Source organism: Saccopteryx bilineata, chromosome 4 (assembly GCF_036850765.1).
Source record: "Saccopteryx bilineata isolate mSacBil1 chromosome 4, mSacBil1_pri_phased_curated, whole genome shotgun sequence".
In the NCBI taxonomy this organism is placed as follows: domain Eukaryota; kingdom Metazoa; phylum Chordata; class Mammalia; order Chiroptera; family Emballonuridae; genus Saccopteryx; species Saccopteryx bilineata.
The window spans coordinates 137,575,492-137,587,507 of NC_089493.1; the positions used below are offsets into that span (position 1 = coordinate 137,575,492).

The following is a 12,016-nucleotide window of genomic DNA, read 5'->3' on the forward strand; positions in this document are numbered from 1 at the left end:
CAAGAAAAGATCTCATGCCTTTTTCAAGCTGGAACCATGAAAGGTGTAGAAGCAAATGGCAAACCATTGAGAAAAAGTGGAGGAATTTCACAGAACCAAAGATCAAGTGCCTGAGAAAGAAGTTTGCACAAAAGATTCTTTGAAATGCAAGGAGAAACTTGTTTATAAGAAAGCTAAGCACTGTCATAAGGAATATAGGCAGATAGACAGAACCGAGGTTTGATGGTAAGGATGGCAAGAAATGTGAGCATCTTCATTGTGGGACCCAAAAGGGCATTCCTCATCAGGTACCATCAGCTATTAGTGTGAGCTAAAAAAGGTCTGAAAGATGTTGCAGTTTTTTTGCCTTTGCTGGATCTTCAGTGGCCCCTTTGTTAAGCTCAACAAAACTTCAGCTATCATGCTGGGGATTGTGGAACCATATACTGCATGGGGGAACCCAAACTTGGAGTCAGAAATGAATGGACCTACAAGTGTGATTATGGCAAAGACAAGAAGCTAGTGGCCTGACAAATAACACTTAATTGTTCCATCTTGTGGTAAACATGGTATCATCTGCATGGAGGATCTGATTCATGAGATCCATACTGTCGGAAAACCTTCAACTTCCTATGGCCTGCAAATTATCTTCTCCAGGAGGGATCAGATTGATAGGCTTATTAGAAGGATGAACTGAGGTGTCTCCCATCATTATCTTTGTGATTTGGTCACGGACTGCTTTCAAACTGTTAAATAGAAAGAAAGAGAGGGAGGGAGGGAGAGATAGAGATAGAGATAGAGAGAGAAAGAGAGAAAGAAAAAAAGAAAGAAAGAGAAAAAGAAAAGAAAAGAAAAGAAAAGAAAGAAAGAAAAAGAAAGAAAGAAAGAAAGAAAGAAGAAAAGAAAGAAAGAAGAAGTATATACTTACTCTTGTCCTTGGCTTTCTCCCTTGAAGAATATTATACTTTATCTGTTTAATGCCAGGCAGATTCACAGTGGATTCCGGCAGATAGGAGAAAAACTGCAGAGTCGGAAAGGTTGGGCCATTCCATTTAATAAATTCTCACAACAGCAACAAGCACACTGGCAGAGGAAACGTCTCAGGCAAACAAACAGCAAAATGGCCTCTCACAGTGGAGGACAGGCAATCTGAAAATCTACAATCCTCCATCTCTCCCAAGTGCAAGCACCCACAGCATTATATAGGCCATATACACGTGGCACAGCAACACTCTCATGTACCAATCAAGCAAAGTGCATGCAACCTCGCGAGCAAGCCTAACACTGGTGCCCCACAATCTGGAAAATCTGTAGCAAAAACTTAAGCAGGTTCTCCAGTCCTGCTGTCTTGGGCCCAGACCCAGCACCCCCAGGATCAGCCAAACTGGAATTTCCTCTTTTGGGGTGGGGGACTCTACACTTTAACTCCAGTCACCCAGACTCTCAGTGTTGGCTTTGGTTCCTTTCCCTAGCCTGAGACCAATGGACCATTCTTCAGCATGGACGTATAATGCTTTTGTTTCCATGTACCTGGCATTCCCTAATTCTGCCCTTTAGTCAATTGCAAGAAGTGGTTACCTTACCTAACCAGCCTTATACCTGCTGGTCTCTCTCTCTTTCAGACCTCTCTGGAATAATATTAAAATAAAGCTTTATAAACATGTAAATCATGACCCAAATCTAAAATCTAACTATCACCCTGGCTGGGTGACTCAGTGGATAGAGCATCAGCCAGGCACACCGAGGTTGTGGGTTTGATCCCCAGTCAGGGCAGATATGAGTAGCAATGAATGAGTGCACAACTAAATAAAACAACTAAGTGGAAAAATGAGTTGATGCTTCTCTCTCTCTCTCTCTCTCTCTCTCAAATCAATAGAAAAACTAAAAAATAATAGTAAAAAATAAAATCTAAACTATCTCCCTACAAACTCCTTGGTTAACCCTTCAAGGTCTGTTCTTAACCCACCTCTGGAGCTGATTTACCATCATGTTGTGCACATTTTTCTCCAGCCCAAACACTACCCATTTTCCTGTCTTTGTACATTGTTCCCTCATCTAAAGAAGCCATCCCTAGGCCCTGGCCAGTTGGCTCAGCGGTAGAGCGTCGGCCTAGCGTGCGGAGGACCCGGGTTCGATTTCCGGCCAGGGCACACAGGAGAAGCGCCCATTTGCTTCTCCACCCCTCCGCCGCGCTTTCCTCTCTGTCTCTCTCTTCCCCTCCCGCAGCCAAGGCTCCATTGGAGCAGAGATGGCCCGGGCGCTGGGCATGGCTCTGTGGCCTCTGCCTCAGGCGCTAGAGTGGCTCTGGTCGCAATATGGCGACGCCCAGGATGGGCAGAGCATCGCCCCCTGGGGGGCAGAGCACCGCCCCTGGTGGGCGGGCCGGGTGGATCCTGGTCGGGCGCATGCGGGAGTCTGTCTGTCTCTCCCTGTTTCCAGCTTCAGAAAAATGAAAAAAAAAAAAAAAAAAAAAGAAGCCATCCTCCAACTCTCCATCTATAGAAATCCTGCATATCCTACCATGTCCAGCTCAAGTTTTACCTCTTTCCCTATTCGTCCTAGATGAAAAGAGTTCCTTCCAATAAAAAGCCCCATTAAATTCTGTTGAGTACTATCAAACTTTAGTATATACCTTTTTGCTGGAATAACTCTTTTGCTCACATACACAGTTCCTGTAACTACACTTGAAACTCATTGTTTGCAACATGTGGCATTCAGAATATTATTGTGACTTGGATATCTATTTCCCCAGTGTAATGCCGGTGGCCAAAGCCAGGCAGGTCCACACTGGATTCGGGCAGATGGTAGAGAAACTGCAAAGCCGGAAAGTGTTGGGCTCTTCCATTTAATAAAGTCTCACAACAGCAAAGAAGCACACAGGCAGGGGAAACCTCTCCTCAGGCAAACAAAAAGCAAGAATGGCTCGTCAGAGTGGTGGGCAGGAAATCCACCATCTGCAAATCCCTGAGCACAAGCACCTGAAGCCTTATATAGGCCATACACACATGGCGCTGCCACATGCTCACGTACCAGTCAGGCAAAGGACTTGCAGCTGGTAAACCAGTAAGCAAGCCTATCACAGCTGCCCCACACCCAGGTAAATAGGAAAACAAAATTCCCTACATAAATTGTGGGGCTGAGAGTTGAAGAATACTGAACCCATGCAAACACCAAACTATGGCTCATTTTTCTCCTTCCAGGTGGCAGGAGGGAATAAAGATGGTCTTCTGATAGGTGATCCACCTACTGATTCTAGTTTTTTCCATCCTAGGATTCAGCTGTTTGGTGTACAAATGGAAGATAGAACAGGACCTATAAAAATCTAGAAAAACCTTAGGCTACTGTTATTTTCTGAGATTCTCAGCATATTGAAAACTGAAAATGTGCTAAAGTCAGTGTAAAAGAGTGTGAGAGCCCTGGCCAGATGCCGCAAGGGTAGAGCATCAGCCTGGCATGCAGATGTCCTGGGTTCGATTACCAGTCAGGGAACACGGGAGAAGTGACCATCTGCCTCTCCACCCCTCCCCTTCCCCTCTTTCTCTCTCTCTCCCCTTCCTGTAGACATGGATAGATTGATTCGAGCAGTGTTGGCTTGTGCTCTGTGGAGCCTGCACCTCAGGCATTAAAAATAGCTCAGTTGTGGAGCATGGCCCCAGATGGGCAAAGCATCAGCCCCAGACAGGGCTTGCCCAGAGGATCCCGGTGATGGCACATGCAGGAGTCCTTCTCCCCTTTCACTTAAATAAATGCAAACAAAAAAACTCAGTGGTGTGTTTGAAATCTTTTATCATTGCACCATCCTTTTCTCTCAATCCTGTCCTCAGTGTCTGTGATCTTATGGCTAACCTTACTTCAGGATATATCACAGATTAAAAACTGAAAACCCTTGGATTATAGTATTTTTTCGTTTTTTAGGTTGAATTTATTGGGGTGACATTGGTTATTAAAATTATGTAGGTTTCAGGTGTACAATTCTATAATACATCTGTATGTTATATTGTGTTCAAATACTAGTTTTTTGGACTCCAGTTTACACTGGGTAAAGTGGAGGCCACAAGCAGCTAGGCCCAGAGCTATGACTTTTTAGGCACGGTGTCGCGTGGTTAACAGCCTGTGCAGGCGACTCCCGGCCAGGCGGCGGGAGCCCATACAGTTTTCACTTGCACCCCGTGAGGGCCTCGCACTTGCCGCAAGGGAACTGGCCCTTCCTGATGATACACCACCCCTCCCAAACTTTTACAGTCTGCCATTTGTCCTTCAGCGAAGAGAATAGGATGCAGGCCCTGGGGGCCAGGGTCCAAAGACTAAGCGACTCACAACACAGGCGTTGGAACAGAAGGCGGCCACTCCACAGATTAAGGTACCCCAAGCAACAAGGAGCGAGACCGGTTTTGCGGCCTCCCAATGCGTGAGTCCCCGGTTCCCAATCCGCTGCAGTCCGCCCTCTCCTTTCCCGCCCAACCAACAGCTACTTCCTGCCTCATTTCCATCCAATCCGCACACTCCACGAAGAATAGCCCTAAGGGGCGTATGGGAAGGTGATTAGAGCAATGGCCATACTGACCAACCGGATTCTGGGGCTGGCGCGGGGGGGCGGGACTTCGCTCTGGCCGTAGCTATTCAGGAGCGAAGGGCGGGCGCAGGGCCGTACTTCGTGCAGCCGTACTAGCCAGTTCGCGCGACGGCAGCGATTGCCAGGCCTCTTGGTTCTGTGGCACGTGACGGTCGGGCCTCTTCTGCCCGCTTCTCCACTGCAGCGTAGGGCCAGGTGTGCGGGCGGGAGAAGGCGCGGGCGCCGTCGGTGGTCCCTGGGAAGCTCGAGGTGAGGTGGGAGGCCTGTGTGTGTCTTAGGGCCTGTGAGGACCCCAGGGTCCCAAGTGCATGCCTCCGCGCCCGAGGGGTCGGGTGGGGCCGAGGCCGAGGTTTCGGACTGTGTTTCGAGAGCTCGGGCCTCGGCCCACGCGCGGGTCTTGGGGGGCGACGCCTGAATTTGGGCCACCTCGGTTGGGGAGCCAAGCCCAGGCCGCTGGGGTCGGGAGGCGTGGCAGGTGTCTAGAGTCTCCCTTGACCCCAGGGAAGGCCAATTTCTGTCTCTGGCTTTGCTTCTAGAGCTTTCTTAGGCCTCGTGCTGGCTACTTGGGGATCCGAGAGGTAGGGTGGAGTAACCACCACTTTTGGGTAAAGGTCTGGGGTGGAATCAGGCCTAGTCACTGCCCCTAGTAGTGGGGAACGGTAGTGTCGGACGAGATAATGTTTAGGGTTAGTGTTGCAGCCTCAACGTTTGAAAGCAGAACCGCTAAGCAGACTGGAACCTAGCACCTTGAAGAGTATGGAGAATGTGCTAGAACACGCAGTGATTGTAGACTTAAGTCTACATTTCCATCTATATATTCCGAGGTGGGGGTGGTTATGCAGTAGGAAATTCACCAGGCGTTAGACGCAGGAAAGCACTAGAAAGCTCTCGGGACAGGTTGTTTTACCGTGGAGGAACAGGCCCAGAGCTATGAAATGACTGGCCCAAGGTCATGCGATTATTCTTGTGATCACGTTTGGATTGTAATTGAGGGCTAGGCATTTGTTGTTTCAATTAATTTTAGAGAGGAGAGAGAGAAGGGGGAGGAGCTGGAAGCATCAACTTCAATAAGTACCTTGACCAGACAAGTGCAGGTTTTGAACCGGCGACCTCAGCATTCCAAGTCGACGCTTCATCCACTGCGCCACTACAGGTCAGGCCTAGGCATTTTTGGTTTTAAAGTTGTTTTGGTTATGGGTAAGGTCTTGGTTTAAGTCCTTCATCGACCATTTGTTGCTGTGGCTGTGTGTACTTGGGCAATTTACTTAGCTTTTGTAACCCATTTCTCCCCAATAATGGATATAATATCTGATGGAGTTGTTAGAATTAAATTAAGATGTGTATAAAATAGGACAGTGAAGTCTCATGCATATTAACTGCACAATAAAAAATGACTACAATAGTTATAGTTTGAATGCTGTTGGTCCACTATACTGACTGATGTCCTACTCTTAGAGTTAAGTTCTGTTTTCCAGGACCTAGTGGAGTACCTGCTGGGCATGACACAGTGAATACTGGTTGAGGGAAGTTAAACTGTGCTGAATATTAAGAGGTTGGGAGGACAAAGGTGAACCACAATTAGATCCTTTTGCGTATGATTTACAAAATGGAACGTTTTGTTTGATTTTTTAATAAGAGGGTTTTTTTTTAAAGGAAAATTGTATTGATCCTTTTTTTTTTGAAAATTGACTTGAGAGAGAGAAGGAAGAGAGAGAAATAGAGTCATTGATGTGTTATTCCATCCATTAGTTGAGTCTTGCACGTGTCCTGACTAGGGATCAAACCCACAACCTTAGTGCATGGGAACAGTGCTCCAACCAACTGAGCTACCCAGCCAAGGTTGTATTGATCTTTAAAACCACTCTGTATCTTAGTCTTTTTTCCAGCAGTGTTTGAAGATCATGAGTGGAATCACTGCCATTTTCTACATTTGCTATAATTAGAGCAGAGGTAAAGACTGGGAGTTCTCCTGTGCACCAGCCTGGGTGCAGAAGCAAACAAACCAGAAAAGTGAATCTTGAGACTTCTAGGGTGAACTGTGTATGGGAGTGAATGTATCCTACAACAGAGTTTGTGACCTATCTGAAAATGGTTGTCAGCATCCCACCATACCATACTATCTTAACTCATCAGTTTCAACTAGCGCATTATCTTGCAAGGACCATGAGGGTGTTTTGTCAGAAGTTATTGCTGCAGTTTGGCAATCAACTATTGCATCCTTTTAGTTACAGAGTTCGCTTTGCCTGGCACATAGCTTAAGGGATGAAGTGACCGTTGGTAAACACCAATGCCTGCTAAAGAGACTTGAATTTCAGGCCCAGAATGGATAACTAGCTTATGAACTACCTTGGTATCCAGATCTTTAAAATTGAAATGAGAAGTCTCCTGTTTACCTTCCCTGGGGGACTATTGGGAGGGACAAATAGGATGAAACTACACTTTATAGTGTAATAACTAGAATTAGAGGCACAAAACGACAACTAGGAAATAATAAAAGTGCATGAACATAGTTGTAACCGATATATATAGTTTACTGTAGAACTTTGTCAGGAAAGTGTTGGCTGAATGTTTTGTTAAATGCTACATATGTACTTTTAAATTAAGTTTGAGCTGTGAAAATTATTTGTAGATTTTTTTTAAGATAAGAATTTAGACAATCCTTAGCAATATATTTTGAATATTTGTATCTTACCTGTGTAGTTCAAAAGCAAAAAAGAATGTGCTATGGAAAAATCAATCCTAATGTTCTTGTCATTGAAAAAACAAAATTCAAAACTGTAAAGGCAGTATGGATCTATTTTTAAATGGATGAGCATTTACAATAAAGACCACTTTGAATTTTATGTACTTTCCCCCTTTAAGTGCTTTTGTGTTTTATCTAGATGTAAAAGTAAAATGGTTTATCTGTGACCACTTCCTTTCCATTCTGAGACTTTATCTGCTTTAAAACTCAAGAGTTTTAGCCTGACCTGTGGATAAAGGGTCGACCTGGAACACTGAGGTCTCCGGTTCAAAACCCTAGGCTTGCCTGGTCAAGGCACATATGGGAGTTGATGCTTCCTGTTCCTTCTCTCTCTCTCTCTCTCCCTCTCCCTCCCTCCCTCCCTCTCCTCTAAAATGAATGAATTTAAAAAAATTAAAACTCAAGAGTTTTAGAACCACTAGAACTTGAATGGAGGCACGGAGCAACAACTAGTAATGGAACTCACTGCTGATGTTGATCACATACTGTAAGCCAGACACTGTCATCAATACTTTACACATTTTGTTTATACAACAACCCTAAGAAGTAGATAGTGCTCTCATTTTAGAGATGAAATTGAGAGCCTGACCTTGGTAATTCACCCAATATGCCAAGTTATAAAGTAGCTGATGAGTGATTATGACTCCTGAGTTTCTGTTCATAAACACTACTATATATGTCTAACTGACCTGGGGCAGTTTATATAACTTCTCTTAGTCTTCTAGAACATCCTGGAGTTCTTGTGAAGATTGAATTAACCTAAAGTATCTAAACCCAAAGAGACTTCAAATTATAAAAAATGAATGGATAGCCTACCTGAAAGACTGCCTCAGTTTTTATTACATACTGCCTTTTTATTATTACTATTATTGATTTTTAGTGAGAGACAGGAAGGGAGAGAGATGAGAAGCATCAAATCATAGTTGTGGCACTTTAGTTGTTCATTGATTGCTTCTCATATGTACTTTAATGAGGGGGTTGTGGGAGTGGGGAGACAGTGAACCCTTGCTCAAGCCCAAGACATTTGGCTTCAAGCTAGTGACCATGGGGTCATGTCTCTGATCTCATGCTTAAGCTGGAGACCCCATGCTCAAGCCAGCAACCTCTGGGTTTCATACTTGGGTCCTCAGTGTCACAGGTTGATGCTCTATCCACTTTTTCACCACCTGGTCTGGCTACTCATTTTTTTTACAAAGCCTAGAGTCAAATGGCTTCACTGATGAGTTACACTAAATATTTACAGAAGTAATACCAGTCTTTTACAAACTTGACCAAACAAATAGAAGAGGAGAGACTACTTCCCAGCACATTCTATCAAGCCCTGATCCCAAAATCAGTATACAAGAAAACAAAACTATAGCCCAATATCTGTTATGAAATCAGATGCAAACATACTCAATGCTAGCAAGCAAAACCCAGCAACATATAATATAGAAAGGATATTTTCTCACCATGACCTACTGGGATTTTTCCCGTGAATGTAAGGTTGGTTCACCATAAAATAATAAATGTGATATGCCACATTAATAAAGGATAAAAACTTCATGATCATCTCAATATACACAGTTTGACAAAATACAGTAGGTACCCTTTCCTATTAGAAACACTCAACAAACCAGGAATAGAAAGGAGTTTCCTCAATCTGATTAAGAGACAAATAATCCCTTTCCTGGGATTTCTGATCTTCTTTTCAATTTCTTGTAAAGGAATTGGAGTTAGAATTTCCTAATATATTTTAAGAAAGCCCCACAGTGAAAAGCCCAGAACCAGTTGGCTTCACTAGTGATTCTACCAAATACTCAGGAAAGAAAACACTTCTTCACAAATTCTTCCCCAAAATAGTAGAACACTTCCCACTCATTCTATGAGGCCAGTATTACCCTGATACCAAAGCCAGAGACTTCACGAGAAAACCATATACCAATATCTCTTATGAAAACACATAAAAGAAGACAACTTGAAGTTATAAAATATAAAAATTTAAATTTGAGTCATTTGTTTTAAAGATCTTGTTTTAATCAAATTCTTTTTATTTCATAGGTCTCTTCAATAAGGAACCTTTATTGAAGAAAAGTGTTTGCCTTTAAAAGGTGGCAAATATTTCTTCAGTGTTTATCTGTTTTGGAAGTTGATCTAAATAGTTGTCTGAATTTGCTAAAATTTGATGCAGAATGTGTGTTTCTGTTAGGTACGGTATTTTGTGTTCAGAGTCTCATGCACATCATTAAATATGTATAGTAAAATAATATGGACATTTTTAGATTGTATGCTGAGAGCATAGTTTGTGCAGTTTTACTTATGTCACGAATTCATTTTTAAAATGTTTATTTTATTGGCATTTTGGGGGGAAGGGCATGGTTTTTTTTTTTTTAAGACTATTTATTTTAGAGAGGAGAGAAGGAGGAGAGAGAGAGAGAGAAGAGGGGAGGAGCAGGAAGCATCAACTCCCATATGTGCCTTGACCAGGTAATCCTAGGGTTTTGAACTTGGGACCTCAGCATTCCAGGTCAACGCTTTATCCACTGTGCCACCACAGGTCAGGCACAGGGCATGGGTTTTTTTTTGTTGTTTTTTTTTTGTATTTTTCTGAAGCTGGAAACGGGGAGAGACAGACAGACTCCCGCATGCGCCCAACCGGGATCCACCTGGCACGCCCACCAGGGGCGATGCTCTGCCCCTCCGGGGCGTCGCTCTGCCGCCTGGGGCAGAGGCCAAGGAGCCATCCCCAGCACCCGGGCCATCTTTGCTCCAATGGAGCCTTGGCTGCGGGAGGGGAAGAGAGAGACGGAGAGGAAGGAGGGGGGTGGGGTGGAGAAGCAAATGGGGGCTTCTCCTATGTGCCCTGGCCGGGAATTGAACCCCGGGTCCCCCGCACACCAGGCCGACGCTCTACCGCTGAGCCAACCGGCCAGGGCCCAAGGCATGGTTTTTTATAGAAGGAAAATACCAGCAAGAATCTTAAGTAGAACTACCAAACTTATGTGTTTTTTTGCAAGTTAGATTGACAAAAAATAGATTACAAGTTTATTTTGATAACAAAAAAAATCCTCAAAACCTTGATTTATAGCACTAATAATGAAGCATATTTATAAAGTCTAAAAACATGGCCAATTGATTGGTTTGAGCATTGGCTGTGGGCACTGAGGATAGCTCAGTTGGTCCGAGCATGTCAGCCTCAGGCACTAAAAATAGCTCGGTACTCAAGCATCAGCCCCAGACAGGATTGCTGGGTGAATCCTGGTTGGAGCGCATGCAGGAGTCTGCCTCACTATCTCCCCTCCTCTTGCCTTAAAAAACAAAACAAAACAAAAACAAACAAAAAAACATAAATAAACCTGGCCAAGGATACACAATGTTATCAAGGTCAACTTTTTCCCCCTATTGTTATTTTTTTATTTAGAAATTAATAGGATGACATTGGTCAATAAGAATATGTAGGTTTCAGCTAAACATCTCTATAGTGTGTGAACTGTTGATAGTGTTGTGTGCCCATCACCCAAAGTCATTATTTTCTGTCACCATATATTTGTCCCTCTTTATACTCCCTTCTCCCCAGGGTCACCTTTAATCTATAAAAAAAAATCAGTTTCCAGACTTTATGTATACTTTATATAAATTGAACTCTTGAAGGTTAGATACAAATTTTTTAAATGATTGATTTCTAGTTGGCATTTATGACATTGAATTGAACTGTCAGCATTCATTTAGTGTCTAATACATGCCAGGCTATCTGATGGGTCATCAGATGCATTTTTTCCTATTACTCGTTTGTAGCATAATTCTCACAGTTTGGACTTGTGACTGCCAGAAAAGTCTTAAACTTTGCCACCAGCTTTGGTCAAAAGCCTGGTCAGAGAAAAAGAAATGACTCAGTTGAGAGATTAATGGGTTAACTTTTTTTTTCTTTCTTTTCCCTTTTTGTATTTTTCTGAAGCTGGAAACGGAGGCAGTCAGACAGACTTCCGCATGCGCCCGACCGGGATCCACCCGGCATTCCCACCAGGGGGCGATGCTCTGCCCATCTGGGGCATTGCTCTGCTGCAACCAGAGCCATTCTAGTGCCTGAGGCAGAGGCCACAGAGCCATCCTCAGCGCCTGGGCCAACCTTGCTCCAATGGAGCCTTGGCTGCAAGAGGGGAAGAGAGAGACAGAGAGGAAGGAGAAGGGGAGGGGTGGAGAAGCAAATGGGCGCTTCTCCTGTGCTCCCTGGCCAGAAATCGAACCCGGGACCCCTGCACGCCAGGCTGACGCTCTACCACTGAGCCAACCGGCCAGGGCCTAATGGATGAACATTTGAAGGATGTGCAGACTGTTAATTTCTCTAGAACCTAGATATTGTCCAGTTTTATTTTTAGGTCAAGTTCTAGATCAGTCGCAGTCAGAACTTGGACCATACAGTATTGGCCCCATAGTGCTGATTTTATTGATTTAGTCTTTGCTAACATAAGGGATATCCTAAGACAGAATCACACAAAACTTAGTTTGCTTATGTCTTAAAGGCATTTTTTAAAAAGTTGTTCACCTTAGTAGACTTACTGATGTTTAAAGATTTTCATGTTTGTGATTTTTTTAACACATTAAAAAGTTTATTATTTTGGGAGAGTTTTAAATTTGCAGAAAAATTGTGATGATGGTACATAGAATTCCCATATACTCCCATAACATTCCATTTCCTCTATTAACATCTTACATATATGATCCATTTCTTACAGTTAATGAAC

The 12,016-nt window shown here is 43.7% G+C and overlaps 1 protein-coding gene across 8 annotated transcripts in view; it reads left to right on the forward strand.

Moving 5' to 3' along the window:
- Positions 1-4,611: 4,611 nt before the first annotated feature.
- CANX (calnexin) overlaps positions 4,612-12,016 on the forward strand; it is a 46,672-nt gene continuing 39,267 nt past the window's right edge. For 2 of the 8 annotated variants that reach the window (XM_066278531.1, XM_066278534.1), the window contains exon 1: positions 4,632-4,801. The gene's annotated coding sequence lies outside the window, so the exon portion shown is untranslated. Of the gene's footprint in view, positions 4,802-5,576; positions 5,706-9,335; positions 9,484-12,016 lie in introns of those variants that run through there. The other 6 variants (XM_066278530.1, XM_066278528.1, XM_066278532.1 and 3 more) reach the window with 6 other exon arrangements.